Here is an 18,087-nt window from a genome sequence, read left to right as displayed (position 1 = left end):
ATATATATATATATATATCAGTCAAATTGCTTGTTATTTCTGGGAGGAAGGAGAGAAGAGGGAGACAACAAAAATCATGTAACTATGGAAAAAATTTTAAAAATTAAAATTAAAACTATCAAAAAAGATTATGACTGCTATCTGTAAGGCAGTCAATTAATCTTACTTTCATATTCTAAGGTGATTAGTTCTCATTTGCTATTTTTAATCTTTTGCAATCAATATTCCTGAGTATTCCAGTAAACAAATCCTAAAAGGTGAATTTAACATTTTAATGCAAGTTATAGTTGAAGGGTATCTCTATATATGCATGACTTTGTTGGAATACATTGTAGACTTACAAAACCTAGCAATTCTTTGTGCCAAAACAGGCTTCTAGATACAATATTGCTAATAGTCCTAAAATGAGATCTTATGGCTTGTAACCCTCTATCAAACATACTACACTGGCTATTGCCATCCATCTACTCCAATTAATTCAGTTGATAGAATAGAAAACCAAGGATTAGAGAGATTTTTAAGTTGCAGGTTGGCTAAGATCACATAGCAAGTTAATATAAGAGTCAGGATTAGAATCACTGCTATAGCCATCACGTCAAACTGAATTTCAATGCATACTTTCATTTCAGTGTCATTTCTTGACTCTAAGTACCCTACACTTAGAAGAAAGATTGCAGTAAGTCAGATGTTTAAAAGGTTGGAATCGTGAACTCTGAAGGATTTGAATCCCTCATATATTTAGAATTCATAAATCCTAAATATATTTGTTTTATATATATAAAATTTCATTCAATTCAATTAACATTCATCAAAGACTTCTTATTTTACAGGTACTTTTCTGGGTAGTGAATATAAAGACAAATGGAGAGACTATATTCTCAAGTATCTTTGATTCTATTCCTGTATAGTTTGACTTTAATTTTTATGTACTCAGGAAGTATGATGGTTTGGTAATAAATGTACTAGGTTTGGAATCAGAGGTCTTAGGTTAAGAAACTTAATTTTATATTAATTACCTTTATTATCTTAGGTAATTACCACATTTGTCCAGTGAAGTGAAGATGACTAGCATTTATTAAGTATTTTCTCTGTGCTAGGCACTATATTAAATCTCAGGAATTCAAATTACAGCTGAAAGAAGGATGATCCTTTCTCTTGAAGTGTTTACATTTTTATAAAAGTAGATAAAAATTAAAAAAGAAAATTAAAAATAAAACTGAAAAGGTTGGGAAGACTGAAGCAGATATGACCATTGTAGACAAAGTCTGGGAGAATTAAGAGTATCAAGTGATGGGCAAACTACGGCCTGTGGGCCAGATGCAGGTGCTGAAATGTTCTATCTGGCTGCATGACATTATTCCTAATCTGACGAATACAATGAGTAGGATACAATACAATGAAACTTCAAAAGAGTTGCCTTAGAAAGAGACTGACAGACGAGCATTTTTTTTTCCTTTGACCCCCTCTTTAAAAAGTTTACCCATCACTGAATAGACTGATGGGAAAATAAAAACATGACTTGACTGGCTATTTTCCTTACAATAGGGGCTTTTCAAGGAATGAGCCAAAAAGAGGGAGAAGCCACAGAAAAGAAAGCTACTTCTATTATTTGAAGTTTAGAGATGGATTCCTGGGCGAAAAGTTTTTGGGCGTATTGTAAGAAACATATGGGCGAATCAGAATGTAGCTTGGGAAGCAAGCAAGGACTGGGTTAAACTGCCCAGCTCTATATCTATGCACCTGGGCACAGTGCAATGTTGACTCATCATTTTCCTAACTCTATAACTCCTAGGATGATTCCTTAAGGCTGTCAAGGACTGAGAGTAAATCACAACTGAGAGTAAAATCTATCACCTTACTTCAGGATTCATTCACAGCAAGAAAGTTTTTTTTTTCCCAGAAAGCCCCAGCTTTTAGCTGAACACAGTTGCATACCACTCTTACAGATGGCAGAATACGTGTCTAACTCACCATCTATGGAACAACAGCTTCATTGATTTCTTCAAGCCATTCACAGCTCTGCACTGCTTTATAGTCCCACAAATCAAGAAGCAATTTTGGTCTTTTGACAGTGATATAGGAAGTACCTACTTTTCCCATGATAGCACACCTGCTTTCAACTGTGTCTTCAATTTAACAAAAAAGGTCCTAGAGTTGTTTAGCAGAGTTGGGTATGTTTTAAAGTCAATCTTTTAATAAGAGGGAATATTTACATATCCTAAATCAAAAAGCAATTTTGTTCTTCTGACATTATTATGAAAGGATGCGATTCTTCCATCTCTCTTTATATGGGTCGGGTCTGTTGTTTCTCTGGTAGTCCCATGTAAACATCAGAGATGTAGAACATAAAGCACATTTCCTGACTTTGAATACTCCTATCTTATATATTCAAAGAAGAGGGAATATAATGGAGTCAGAGGGATAGTAAATAAATAAAACACCAGACATCTGAGGACCTCTTTCTACTAAAGTCCTTCTCTGACACCTTACAGAAATGACCTGAAATTCTTAGAGGACAGAGGTTAGGCCCTGAGTCCATGAAAGACATAAACTGGAAGGCTGTGTATCTTACTTCAAGGCTATGTATCTTTCTTCTGAGGCCCAACACTGTGATGTTTGCTGAGGCTGAATATCAGAAGTATCCTAGCAATGAATGAAATATAATAAAGATGATGGTGATGATAGCTGTATTGTCATGCCTTTTTAAGATTAGTTAAAAGCTGATATTATTTCCATATTCATTACCACTTTTCCTATCACCTTTTTGATATTTCAGGAGTCAGCACGAGAAATTAAGTGGGTATTTTGGGGAGTTTTGTGGAAGTCACAGATGACATGTGAAGGTTAGCAGACAACACAGAAAAAGTTTAGAAATTCAGAATACTCATATGATATTGTATAGTGTGAGAATATTATCTTTATTACCATTAATACACAATTTATTTTACTGTAAATACCACATAGGAAACATGAAGAAATTCATATTTCTCTGATATGAAGGGAGAGCCAAAAACTGTTACATGGAATTTCCAAATCATAGTAGCTTTTGAGTTTTTATCTCCCACAAGTTAGAATGGTTATCTGTACCTTACAAACATTGTTTCCTTTGATCCTCATTACAAGGCTTCTGCGAGTGGAGTCAAGAAGAGGGACTAATCCAGAATAGTTCCATCCCACCATGAGAATCCTCTCTGACCAAGATTAAAATAATCCCACAAAATGAATACAGTAGTGAAAGAACTCACAAGGAGACAGAGTGAAACAACTTTCAAGAAAAAAACCCAAAAGGTAGGCAAAGAGCACCTGGGACATGCAGATGAGGGGAGAGCAGAGCCATCAAGAAGGTGCAGCAAGGAGGGAAAAGCAAGCCACAACCCAATACCCCACATCTGCTAACTGGGAACATATACACAAGCCAACATCTAGATTCTAAGATCTTGTCTGGGCAAATAGTGATACAAGCCAACCCCATGCTCCTTTTAAATTTCAAACTTTTGGAGAAGTCTAGAACCCCAACCCTAAGGACTTAGTTCACACTTATAACAGACTCCATTCAACCCTCTTTAATTAATCTCTTTCATCAAAGACAGCAAAATTTGATGAGTGACTGCTTAGAATGTGGAGGGCTTGTAGGTTTAAGTGTCAAAGCAAATTTGGACCAAGCAGAATTGTCAGTCAGACCCTGATAGCATCATCCCCATTTTTCCTCCTGATATCCCTGGTTCGGGGTCAAGCATGACTACTTAAAACTAATGTGTGCAGCTGTTCCTTTACTGAAAAAAAAAAGATTTGGAATTGAAAGCTTGTGTCACTTGCATTTGATCATTTGGATTCTGAAACAATGATTAATGACTTACTTCAAAAGGAATTTAATTTGGAGTAGTAAAGGTTATTTAATTTGCCCTGATCAGAATGAGTCCAATCAAACTTTAAAAGCCCAAGGAACTTTTGACATTGGCAATATGTTAAAACAGTAAATGCCTGCTCGATAGCTAGAAAGATGGATCTGCAACATCTCATTAGTTGTTTATAAGTAGCCAAAAGTGATTAAAATGTCAAACTTTAAGCTGACATTAAGTAATTGAGGGCGGGGTTGTTGCTGAATGAAATGAGGGGTAATGTGATATAGTAGAAAGATGCTGGTCTTGGATTTTTTTTCTTATGGCTTGGGTAATTTCTTGCTCAGATGCTTCCCCCACCCTGGAGTGATCTTATAATTATGTAACCAATCTGAGCTTCAAATAAATCATCATTTTTAAAAAAATCTACCTTCTATCTTAGAATCAATATTGTGTATTGGTCCCAAGGCAGAAGAATTGTAAGGGCTAGGTAATAGAGGTTAAGTGATTTGCCTAGGATCCCAGCTAGGAAGTATAGGAGGCCAAATTAAAACCCAGGTGCTCCTGTCTCTGAGCATGCCTCTCAATTTATTTAGCTATCTAGCTTTCCCCTGTAAATATTCACTAAAAAGGGGAAATGAACAACAGAAATATTGTTTGAAGAATAATCCCTGTATGTCTACCTCCAGAAAAAGAAAAGATTAATAGACACAAGCAAGACATAGTTTTAGATATACACATATATTTTTGTCAAATGATGCGTTGTCTAAGTGTAGGAATCAAAGGGAGTGAGGGAGATGTCTGGCAATTTTAATACAACAAATAACAATTTTAATACAATAAATAAATAAAAGAAGAAACATTAAAATTCCCTGCCTCCACAAGGTTTCTGTGAGGGAAAATAACATTATGACTCTATCTATCTGTTTATCTATTCATAACAACTGGAGCACTTAGTAATTTCTTCATATCCTTTGCAGACAATAGATATTTACTCATGACCTGAATGATTTGGATAACTAAAAAACATTTATGCTAGCAAAATAAAGAAATCCAGCTATGAACCATAAGTCTATGAAATATTTGTATTATGAAACAAAAGTCAATCATCATCCCCATTTTTATTAACCTCCTCTTCCTCTTTTTTCTCCTCTTCTTCCTCCTCCTCATCTAATTATTTCTGGTCCTATTTTAAATTTTGAGGTATTCTGGCTTACCAAGAATTTCCAGAAATATAAAGAGTCTAGATGTCAATTTCAATAATATTTTTGACCTGCTGCAAAAATAATACTTAAATTTTGTACATAATGTTACTCTAAAATTTTGTTTAAGAATCATGAAACTTCTCTAGATTATAAGGAGGGCTTCCATTTTGCCGTCACTAAGTGCATGATTATCTCTAAATATACTTTATCTTTCATTTTCCCTTTCCTCTCAGTTCAAAAAAGCACTGTGGGAATCTCACATCTAACCCAGGCTTACTTTTCCTACTTCCAGAACATAAAACACATTCATATTTAGTGAATCCTCTTTTCAGGACTTTCCTATCTATGTATTATTCTTTATGTTTGATTAAATGTATATTTCTTTTTAATTCCCCCACTTTTAATGTGTTTAAAAGTAAAAATGCTTCAAAAACTCTCTAATAACAAGTCCATGGTATTTAAATTTCTGTTCATTTTTCACAGTGATAAAAGGATTATGGACTTGGTAATATCCCATGCAAGGATCTTGTATTCTATAGTATTTTAATTTCCTTTCAAGAAAGATTTAAAATTAGTTCCAGTTGTTACAAAGATTCTAGCAATATTTTAGCACTTGTGTATCTCCCTTTATAGCTGTCATTCATAAAGTATGCATAGATATGTGCATAAATACACTCTTGTGAAGAATAGAACATTCAATATTTCTTTTAACATGTAGTGGGGATTAAGAATTTTCTCTTCCCAGTAGCATAGATGATTCAAAGAGGGGTATGTCACAAATTTTCTATCCTTCTTAGAAATATTTCCAAACGAATTTTTATAGTCAAAATAATCCCATAAAATTTCCCAGACAGTTAACAGATGAGATAGCAGTAGTGTACCAACTTTAAATTCCTAGATTCAAAGAGGAACTTTTAGAGTAGTTATGCAATATACTACTCCAATTCTAGAGGGAAAAATGGACATAAGTTATGGTAAAACCAACATTGTTTTCTGTGATCTATACCACATGTCTTATCTCTATTCCTTTTCTCTTTTCCTTAATGGACAAGACCTGTGATTTTATTGGTATAGAGAATTATCAGTAAAGGAAAAGCTTCAATCAATTTGAAATAGTTCTAACTACTCTGAGTTCTAGAACAACATGTGGGTCTCTAAGAGGTTAAGTGACATGGTCATTTAAGTGATATATTTAAAATGGAATTTCAAACTAGGTCTTTCAATATTAAAGTCACCTCAAGTCATATATATTATATCAGACTGCCTCTGTTTCCCTTAATTTGAATGTTGAATTGTTCTTCTTTTGAATTTAATTAAGCAGTATGTTTTTCACCAGGATATTTCCTAGATAATAATATTCTGAGATTATCTGAGTGTGAAAAATAAGAAAAAAAGATATCTCACAAAGTTTATTGAGCCTTTTCATGAAATGAGGCTCATTTATTTTTGTGTATTATTCTAATTAAGCCTCAAAATAGTAACATTAAATGACTTAACAAGCTCATTCCTCTAGGCCAATGATGGTCAAACTTTTAAAAACTTTTTAAAGAGGGGGCCAAAGGAAAGGAAAAAAAAACTTTAGGCAGGCCAATATAATTATATCTAACCATGGGGGATGGAGTAGCAACTGTGAGGAGGCTCCTTTGATCTGGGGCAGAGGCAGCAGCAGCCAGATAGAACTTTTGCATCTGGCCTGTGGCCTGTATTTTGTCCATCCCTGCTCTAGACATAAAGTTCTTCACCTACAGTCTTTGAACTTTAAAAATAAATGAAATAGATACTTATTTTAATGTAATATTTCTTTTTTGATCCTATGTATTTTTTTCCTTTATTTTAAGAAAAAAATAGAAGAGACCAAAGAATTCAATATATTATCAAAGACCTACATCACATACACAAAAATTAAGAACCTCTGCTCTAAGCATCTATGGGACTTCAATTGTAGAAAAAGGCAGGAGTAGCAATCATGATTTCAGAGAAAGCTAAAACAGAAATAGATTTCATTAAAAGAGATAAACTAATGATATCTTGATAAAAGGCAGTATAGACTATGAAGACATATCAATACTCTACATATATGCACCAAATGGTATAGCATCCAAATTTTTAAAGGAGAAATTAAAGGAGTTTAAGGAGGATATAAATAGTAAAACTATACTAGTGGAGGACCTCAACTTTCCCCTGTCAGAATTAGATAAATCTAACCAAAAAATAAACAAGAAAGAAGTAAGGGAAGTGAATGAAATGTTAGAAAAAGTGGAATTAATAGATATCTGGAGAAAACAGAATAGGGATAAAAAGAAACATACTTGGTTTTTTTTGGCATCAAATGGTTTATGTACAAGACATACCATTTACTAGGGCAAAGAAAAAACATCATCACAAACAAAAACAGAAAAGCAGAAATAATAAATGTAAAATTTTCAGATCATAAAGCAATAAAAATTTCAGTTTAGAAGGATTCATGGAGACACAAAGTAAAAAAAAAAGTAATTGGATACTAAATAATCTAATTCTTCAAAAATGGTGGGTTAAGGAATAAATCATAGAAACAGTCATTGATTTCAATGAAGAAAATAATAACAAGGAGGTATAAGGGGGGAAAGGGTTTTTTGGGGTTTAATATATTAAAAGAGGGTTGCCAGAGGATCAAACTATTATCAATCCTGAATTAAGAATAATCTCAAGTCAAAATTGACTTTTATGGAAGTTTATTTACAATTAAGAAGAGAGAGAGGAAATAAGGAAATAAGAATCTAAGCCAGTAAGTAATTTATTACAATCCTCTAATTAATCCAGGTAGATCTAATTAACCCTCAGCAAGAGTCAGAGGGCCAGAGGCCCGGAGGTGAATAAAGCAAAACTTAATTCACATAGTTCATTAAAAGAAGTTTCTTAATAGAAGTTCAGGAAAATTCAGTCAGTCTTTAAACTCACCACATGGGATTCAAAGAAGATATTTAAAGCAGTCTCACCAGGGTCTCAGCATTAAAACACTCCTCCACGAACCATGAGAGGTCTGTCACCAGAAACCCTCTTTAACTGAAGACCTCTCACTCACTCAACTCCCTCTTTTTAAAGGTGTCACTTATGCATCACTTCTTGTGCCTTCCCCAAGCTTTCTTGTCCAGTCACAATGGACGTTTTCTCATAGAACACCTAGGGGGAAGTCAGTCAATTCTGATTCATCATTTACTCTAGCACACATGGGTTAGGACCTCCCAGAATTTGGAGGTGCTCTCACCTTTGGTGATTAAATCTAAAGATGGACAGGGTAGACTTAATCTAATTATCAAAGAGGCATCATATCAAAATTTATAGTATATAGCCAAAGCAGTACCCAGGGAAAGATGATTGCTTATAGCAACAAAAGAGAGAAATACAAGATCAGTAAACTGGCCTTGCAATTAAAAACAAAAACAAAAAGAGCAAATTAAAAATCTCCATATAAAAACTAAATTGGAAATAATAAAAATCAAAGGAGAAATTAATAAAATTGAAAGTAAAAGAATTATTGAACTACTAAATAAGACTAGTGGCTGGCTCTTTGACAAAAACAAATAAAATGTGTAAAGTATTTGTTAATTTGATTAAAAAACAAAGATGAGTATCAAAAAGGAAAAGGAAGATAAATCTACATCTAATGAAGAATAAATTAAAGAAATAATCAAGAGCTATTGTATCCAAGTATATGACAATAAATATGACAATCTAGGTGAAATGGATGAATATTTACAAAAATACAAATTGCCTTGATTAACCAAAGAGGAAATATAATACTTAAATATTCTCATCTCAGAAAATTAAAGGAATTAAAATAATTTTAATTATTTAGTTTAATTAAAATGAATTAAAAGCAGAAGAATTGGCAGCTTAGATGCAGCAAATGTCCAGACCTCTGAAAATCTATCCACACCAACCAAAAACAAAGAGCTTCAAGGGGACAGAAAACCAAATCTAACAACAGGACAGAGTTGGGGGATCCTCTTGCTAGATTCAATTTAAAAGGTATATCAATAAAAGCCTGAATTCTTGAACTGTCCTGTTCAAGGGAAAGAAAGAAGGAAGATCCCAGGATCCCTCCCCCACCTACTATGCTGAGTCTCCAGCAGTTCCTGGAACCTCTGGGCAGGCAAAGGTACTAGTCTGGAGGGAGTGCCTTGCTGGCACAGCTGTGCCAGGTTCAGGGCATTAAACACAGACAGCAGGGAGGCAGCTGGAAGAGAAGCACAGAGAGGGCAGCCTAGTCACAGCCAAAACACTCTATCTTCCCTCCTCCCCTTCTAGGTTTTAGCCTCAGGGCACATCTAGCTCTGTAGATAGACTCTGCCCAAGCTTAGTCTTATCAATAGGGCAGATAAGAAGTCTTCAGTGGGCAGGGAAGCCCCAAAACACCTCCCCCATAGATTGTACTGAGAGTAACTATAATCACCTATATCTTCATTCTTTTGCCAGCTGGTCAAGATCTGACCTCAGGGCTCATTAATACCATCAGCCTAATCTAGTGAATCAGCAGAGCAGAAAGGAATTAAAGCAGGAAATAAGGAGACTAAACTATTACTCTTTGCAGATGATATGATGGAATATTTAGAGAATCCTAGAAAATCATCCAAAAAGCTAGTTGAAATAAATAATAACTTTAGCAAAATCACAGTACACAGAATAAACATGTAAATCATCAGCATTTCTATAGATTTCCAACAAAAATCAGAAGCAAGAATTAGAAAGAGAAACTTCATTTAAAATCACTCTAGAAAAAATAAAATATTTGGGAATCTATCTTCCAAGACAAACACAGGAATTATATAAACAAAACTATGAACACTTTTCACACAAATAAAACTTGATATAAAAAATTGGAAAAACACCAATTGCTCATGGGTAGGATGAGATAATATAATAAATACAACAATCCTATATTAATTTACTTATTTAGTGTCATATGTATCAAACAACAAAAAGAACTATTTAATTAGAATTAGAAAAAATAATGAAATTCATCTGGAAGATCAAGAATTTTGAAGGAACCAATGAATCAATGTGTGAAGGATGGTGGCCTAGCATTATCAGAACTTAAACTGTACTATAAAAGAGTGGTCATCAAAACAATCTCTTAATGGCTAAGAGATAGAAGAGGGATAAATGGAATATACAAAGGGAAATAAACCCAATGCTCACAATTTTGGGGATAAGAACTCACTATTTTACAAAAACTTCTAGGAAAATTAGAAAATTATGCCAAAAATGAGGTTTCAATCAATATCTCACCCCCTATACCAAGATAAGTTTAAAATAGGTATATAGCTTAAACTTAAAGAGTGACATCATGAGTAAATTAGGGGAACATGGGATAGGCTATCTGTCAGATTTATGGAGAAGTTAAGAATTTAAGACCAAGCAAGAGATAGAGAACATTATAAGATGCAAAATGAATAAATTTGATTAAATTAAATTAAAGAGTTTTTATACAAACAAAGCCAATGCAACCAAAATTAGAAGAGAAGAAAGAAAGTGGACAAAAATATTATATCAAATTTGTCTGACAAAGGCCAAATTTTTTAAATATACAAAGAACTTGGTTGAATTTATAAGAAATTGAAACACTTACCAACTGACAAATGGTCAAGGGACATGAATAGGCATTTTTAGATGAAGAAATTAAAACCATCAATAAGCACATGAAAAAATGTTCTATATTCCTCCTGATTAGAGAAATACAGATCAAAAAAAACCTTGAGGTACCACCTTATACCTGGCAGAGTGGCAAATATAACAGTAAAGGAAAATAATAAATGTGGAGGGGATGTGGAAAAGTTGCGACACTAATGCAATGCTGGTGGAACTCTGTATTGATTCAGCCATTCTGGAGAACAATTTGGAATCATGCCCAAAGACCCTTAAAAGAATGCATTCCTTTTGATCCAGCAATATCACTACAAGGTTTATGTCTAGAAGAGAAAAATAATGTGGAAAATAATCTTTTTGTACAAAAATATTTATAGCTCCATGTTTTGTGGTAGCAAAAAGTTGGGAAAAAGGAGATTTCCCTCAATTGGGGAAATGCTGAACAAATTATGGTGTAGGATAGAATACTATTGTTCTGTAAGGAATGCTGAATTGATGTTTTTTTCTAGAAGAACTGAAAAGACCTACATGATCCATTGAGGTGTTAAATAAGCAGAACCAGGAAAACATTATACACAGAAACTATAAAATTGTGGGATGACCAACGGTCATTGACTTTGCTAATAATAGCAATGCAATGATCCTGGATAATTCTTTTTTTTTTCTACAACCTATTTTATTTTATTTTGTTTTTTTTGAAAATTTTTATTTAATTAATTGATTTAGAATATTTTTACATGGTTACATGATTCATGTTCTTTTCCTCCCCTTCTTCCCATAGCACCCCCAGAGCCAACAAATAATTCCACTGGGTTTTACATATGTCATTGATCAAGGCCTATTTCCATATTATTATTTGCATTAGGGTGTTCGCTTAGAGTCTATATTCCCAATCATGTCCCCATCGACCCATGTGTTCAAGCAATTGTTTTTCTTCTGTGTTTCTGCTCCCATAGTTCTTTCTCTGGATGTAGATAGCATTCATTCTCATAAATCCCTTAGAATTGTCTTGGATTATTGCATTGCTGCTAGTAGAGAAGTCCATTACATTCGATTGTGCCACAGTATATATCCATCTCTGTGAATATGGTTCTCCTGGTTCTGCTCCTTTCACTCTGCATCAATTCCTGGAGGTCATTCCAGTTCATGTGGAATTTCTCCAGTTCATTATTCCTTTTAGTGCAATAGTATTCCATCACCAACAGATACCACAATTTGTTTAGCCATTCCCCAATTGAAGAGCATCCACTCATTTTCCAATTTTTTTACCAGCACAAAGAGCTCAGCAATAAACATTTTTGTACAAGCCTTTTTCCTTATATCTTTGGGTATAACTCCAACAGTGGTATGGCTGGATCAAAAGGCAGACAGTCTTTTAAAGTCCTTTGAGCATAGTTCCAAATCACCTTCCAGAATGGTTGGATCAATTCACATCTCTACCAGGAATGCATTAATGTCCCAATTTTGCCACATCCTCTCCAACATTTATTACTTTCCTTTGCTGTCATATTAGCTAACATGTTAGATATGAGGTGGTACTTCTGAGTTGTTTTGATTTGCATTTCTCTAATTATGAGAGATTTAGAACACTTTTTTCATATGCTTTCATATTTTCAAAACTTTCATAGTTTTTATTTCCTTATCTGAAAATTGCCTATTCATGTCCCTTACCCATTTATTAATTGAGGAATGGCTTGGTTTTTTGTACAATTGATTTAGCTCCTTATAAATCTGAGTAAGTAGACTTTTGTCGTATGTTTTGGTTATAAAGATTTTTTCCCCAATTTGTCACTTCCTTTCTAATTTTGATTGCATTGGTTCTGTTTGTACAAAATTATTTTTTAATTTAATGTAATAAAAATTATTAGTTTTATATTTTGTAATGTTTTCTAACTCTTTCTTGGTCTTATAATCTTTCCTTTCCCATAGATGTGACAGGTAAACTATTCTAGGTTCACCTAATTTACTTATAGTTTCTTTCTTTATATTCAAGTCATTCACCCATTCTGAATTTATCTTGGTGTAGGGGATCCAGGATAATTTTATGGGACTTAAGAAAGAGAATGCTATCCACATCTAGAGAAAGAACTGTGGGAGTAGGAATCCAGAAAAAAACATATTGTTTATCATGTGTTTATTGTATGTGATTTGGAGTTTTTGTTTTAAAGAATTACTCTTTTATAAAAATGAATAATATGAAAATGGGTTTGAATGACTATATGTATGTATGTAAGCATGTATGTATGTATCCAGTGGAATTGTTTGTCAACTCTGGGAGCAGGGAGAGATGAGGGAAGGGAGAAAACATGAATCATGGAATCATGGAAAAAATAAAAATAAAAAATTTAATAGGAAAAAAATCCTTGCTCATGTTAATGATATATCTACCTACTTTCCTTTATTTCACAGCCCCCTACCTGTTTTTTTCCTAGATCAATTTTAATTTTTTATTTAAATTTTCTATCACCTACAACTTCCATTTTGTTTACAGGCTCATTGTGGTCATTACATTTAGGTAAAATATTTTTTGAGTGTGTCTATATGCAAGACAGTATTCATCATAGCGTGAACAACAACAAAAACCAAAACTACATTTAGATTCAAAGAAGTTAGAATAAAATCCCAGATCTGCTACAAATTCCTTGAAAAAGTCACTTGCATGCTTTGTCCCTCAGTTCTCAGTTATGGTTTCCACAATTGTGAAATCATAGGGTCATCCTAGATGACCTCCATGTTACCTTCCATCTTTAAATCTATGATTCTAGAAGGTGAGTAGAAAAGGTAGAAGGGAGCCTGGCTTAGTGGACAGAGAGTTAGAGTTGGAGTCAGGGAGATCTGGATTTTAATCTTATGTCAAACACTTGCTAGCTATGCAACTTTACATTAACCATTTAAACTCTCTTTAAATTTTTGTATCATAAAATAAGAAAACAGTATAACCTTATTCATATCAATTCTCAATCTGCTTCTCTGAATATTATAAACTACTAACAGTGAGAGTATAAGCTTAGTTTAAAAAATTAAAGAAAAATTAAGGATATTTTAGCTAATTTGGATAAGTTAATGGAATTACAGAATTTGAGATCTTGAAGAGACCTTGAAATCCAGCTAGTCAAATATATAGAACAGAGTAATGTTCTGTGAGACAATATGACTAATCTAGAGTATACTCTAGACCCATGCCCAGAGGGCCATCAACCTATGCATATTCTTTGATCTAGCAATACCTCTACTAGGTCTGTATTCCAAGGAGATTAAAGATAGGGGGAAAGAGCCTAACTACAAAAATATTTATAGCAGCTCTTTTTGAGCTTACAAAAAAAAAAAAAAACACTGGAAATTGAAGAGATGTCCACAAATTGGGGAATGCCTGGACAAGTTCTGGTATATGAGTATAATGGAATACTTTTGTGCCAAATGAAATAACAAATGAAATGATCACAAAAAACATGGAAAAATTATATGAAGTGAAGAAAAGTAATTTGAGCAGGACCAGAGGAACATTATACACAGTAACAACAATAATGTATGATGATCAACTGTGAATGATTTAAATATTAACAAGTATATCTATGACCATAGAAGAAATAGAGGGACTCTGAATGCAGATTGATACATACTATCCTTCCTTTATTTCCTCTGTATTTTTTTCTCTAGTGTAAGTAAATTATATAATACATGTAGAACTTACCAATGCAAAAAGGATAACATGCACTATAACGTATTTGATAAATGGTCATTCAGTTTCAGCTTGAAAACTTCAAGGAGGCTGACAAAATAGATGTGGAATACAATAACAAAGAAATAAAATCTGCACAAAAATGTCAAAGATTCCAGTGAAAAATCAGCTAAGACAATGAGAGATAGGGTAAAGAACTAAGAAGTACATTCCAAGTGAACTGAATTCTAGTTTTGGTTCTATCAGGAACTTTCTATATTAGCTAAAGCACTTTGTTTAATTCTCCTACAAATTTTCATCTGCAAAATTGGGAAGTGAGAAATACTTTCACCGACTATCTCATAGGAATGTTGGGAAATCAGAATGTGAAAAACAATGGTAATTGAATTGTAGGATTCACTAAGCTATAGAGAATTATGCTGATATCAATGTATCAGTAGATTCCAACTAACCTGGTACATATGGACTCAATCAATGTTAAGAAAATAAAGGGTAAGAGAGTATTTTTTATGATGAGCAATTAAGGAAAACTTGGCAACTTTTCTATCTTCCCTTATTAAAATAATATCTTATATTGATATAGCTAAACTGTATCAATAATCTGTTAGTTATTAAGCTATTTACAAGTGGTTGATAGAGGGCTAGAGGCAACTGTTATAAATTAATTTAATCTTGTATATTAAATATTGTGATTATAACTGATCTGATTGTGTTGGTATTGAGTAATGATAGCTTTGATTGCCCAGCTGTATTGATAAACTAACCCTGCCAGGGTTAACTATTTAGTTGATAGATTGAAGGCCTGAGGCAGTCCAATACAACTAATTTATTTATCTCTATGAGGAGAAGCAGGGAGAGGAGACCAGATTTAGAAATAGGATATGAATCTCTTAACCTTAACACTAAGATTACTACATAAAACCAAAACCCACTAACTGCTTCTCATGAAGCATCTTCTTGCCTGAAAACAGGCCTGACTTAAACTATACTCAACTGTCTATAGATGATAATCTAACTTACTAACTTATTCTAATTTATAAATTTTCTTAATCCATATATATGTACATATATTATACATCCACAATTGAACGCAACACCTATGTCTCCTCTCTCAAAGATTCCTCTGCCTGTGACAATTTTCACTGACAGAGACAGCTTAATTGCTCTTCACCTCCCTCTGTGGCCAGGAGGGGAAAAGCCCTCTGTAAATCAGATTCTTTCTAGAGGAAAAACTCTTCAGTTGAATAACACTCTTAATTACTAGTATTGTCTATACTTCTTAACTTTCTTAAATATCTTCTTCTTTCTTTCCAACTGTCACCAACTATCAGGGAGCTAAATCCAGTCACCCCTCTTCTCTCAGACAGGTCAGAGAAAATGGGGCTGAGAATTTTCCCTTACCTGGAATTTATTCTCTTCCCTAAAAGGGCCTGTAGCCTATGTCTCTTTCTATTCCACTTAAAGGGGACAGCATAAAAATCTACAAACCCTTACTTCTGACCTAAATTCTGCTCCTATTAAGACTAATTAATGAAGTAGAACTAATTATAATCAAAATCCCATAGTAGTGAAGAGTCTGTATACAGTCATATCCAGCAATTCTGTAATTACTATTCTATATCCTTGCTTTCTTGTGTGTTTGTTCTCGCTTTCATATTTCATTTTTAAAAGGAAAAAGAAATCTCAAGATGAAGGAGAAAGAACAAGGACTATGAAAATTTGCTCACTCAGATGCATTTTTCAAAAGAAAAATCCATGATTGATAAAACAATGGATTGCCTCCATTGTAGGGGAAAAATGAGGAAACAAAAGAAGACTGGAGAACAACATTCAGAATGATTTTTTAAGTAGGGAAAGGAAGAATTGCTTAGAAACTTAAAATGAAAAACAAAGATAGGAAAATATAAAAGGTAGATGAGCTGGGCTATTCATGAAAATAAGAATTTTGAAGAGCTCTGTGTCATGCCAGTTTGTCTTTAAAGTAAAAGAACATCTTTCTAATCCCTTAATAAATGCTTTGTTTTCTTTTCTTTAACAAAAAACAAAACAACTCTTACCTTCCATCTTGGGATCATTACTATGTATGTGTTCTAAGGCAAAAGAGTGGTAAGGGCTCAGTGATGGAGGTTATGTGATTTGCCCAAGGACATACAGCTAAGAAGTATTTGAACCCAGGATCTCACATATCTAGGCCTGACTATTATCTACTTAAAGGCCCCCTAAAACCTTTGTTTTCCATAACTCAACATAAGACCCTTTCCCAGTTTGAATACTCAATTATTCTAACCTTTCAAGATGATATTAAAATAATCACTTAAAATTCTAGGTTTGTTTACGTCAAACATTTCACTCTGTCATTTTCCCCTAGGTTATAGAACTATCAAAGAGCTCTCCTACACAAAATGCAAAAGAAATTAAAATCTCCCTACTTATATTGTCAATTTTGTTCAATATAGACAATTGTATCACAATTAAAATGATGAACAAAGATTCATGGCTTGTTGGTGATGATGCTAGAACCCTTTCTGATGTCAAAAATTTAGACACCTAAAGATATGACTTATCCCTTTAGAATTTTAGACTTTCAAAGTTGATATGATCCTTTAAGAACATACAAATGATAGTATTGGCATAACACTGTAAAGTATGCATAACACTTTACATACAATCCATTATCTCTTTTCAGCCTCACAAAATCTGTGTTGTGAGTGTATTATAATTCTCTCCTTAAATAATTAGCCTGTGGTTATGGTATGTAGAAGTTTCTGATTTGAGATGTAAAACCAGTTCTTTATGTTTTTATATTTTATATTCAGCATCCTCTCCATTAAACTCATTGCTTTTCCCCTCCTTTTCAACCAAGATGATTGATATTATTTACACATAGCCAGAATATCAACATCTATTTTAGCAAGTTACTTCAGTTTTATAGAATATCTAATGTTTTACAGAAGATGTGATTCCATGATGATTATAATAGAAGCAGAACCCTATTTTAAGTCTTATATTAACCATGGTCCAAAGGATAGCAAGGATAATACTCTGCTCTGATCCTTCCACTGATACTATTACCTTCCAGGAGCAAAGGTGAAGATGAGACATTAGTATACACAGTTAGAGCCAGAGAGGATAATTTTGGCAATCTAGGGAAATGGGATAACAAGGAGCCTCATATCAGAAGAGCAATTAATTAAAAAAATGAAATTTCTCTTCTGCGATGGTATCAATTTAAAGACAGAAGGTAAGGTTTACAAAAACAAACAAAAAAAAAACTGAGAAAAAGGGGAAGGCAACTAGGTGGATTTGTAGAGAGAGAGCCAGTCTTGAAGATGGGAGGTCTTGGATTGAAATCTGGGCTTAGAAACTTCCTGGCTGTATGACCTTGGGCAAGTCACTTAATCCCAATTGCCAAGTGCTTAACACTCTTCTGCCTTAGAATCAATATTCTAACCCAGAAGATAAGGGTTTAGGGCCAGCAAAAAGGGAGGGTGAACTGAGGGAAGTGGGAGTCAGAAACAAAAATATTTGTCAACAAGGAAATACTGAAAAGAGAGGAAGATAAGGATAAAGAGGAGAAAATGAGGTGGTAGAAAACAAACAATAATGATAACTATGAATGTGAATGGGATAAACACACCTATAATATGGAAGAAGGTTGCAGAACAGAATGAAAGTCAGAATCCTATAATATCCTGCAAGAAACATATTTAAAGAGGCAGACACATAAAGAACAAAGGTA

Source organism: Gracilinanus agilis, chromosome 1 (genome assembly GCF_016433145.1).
Source record: "Gracilinanus agilis isolate LMUSP501 chromosome 1, AgileGrace, whole genome shotgun sequence".
Lineage (NCBI taxonomy): Eukaryota > Metazoa > Chordata > Mammalia > Didelphimorphia > Didelphidae > Gracilinanus > Gracilinanus agilis.
This window is presented reverse-complemented; position numbering follows the sequence as displayed.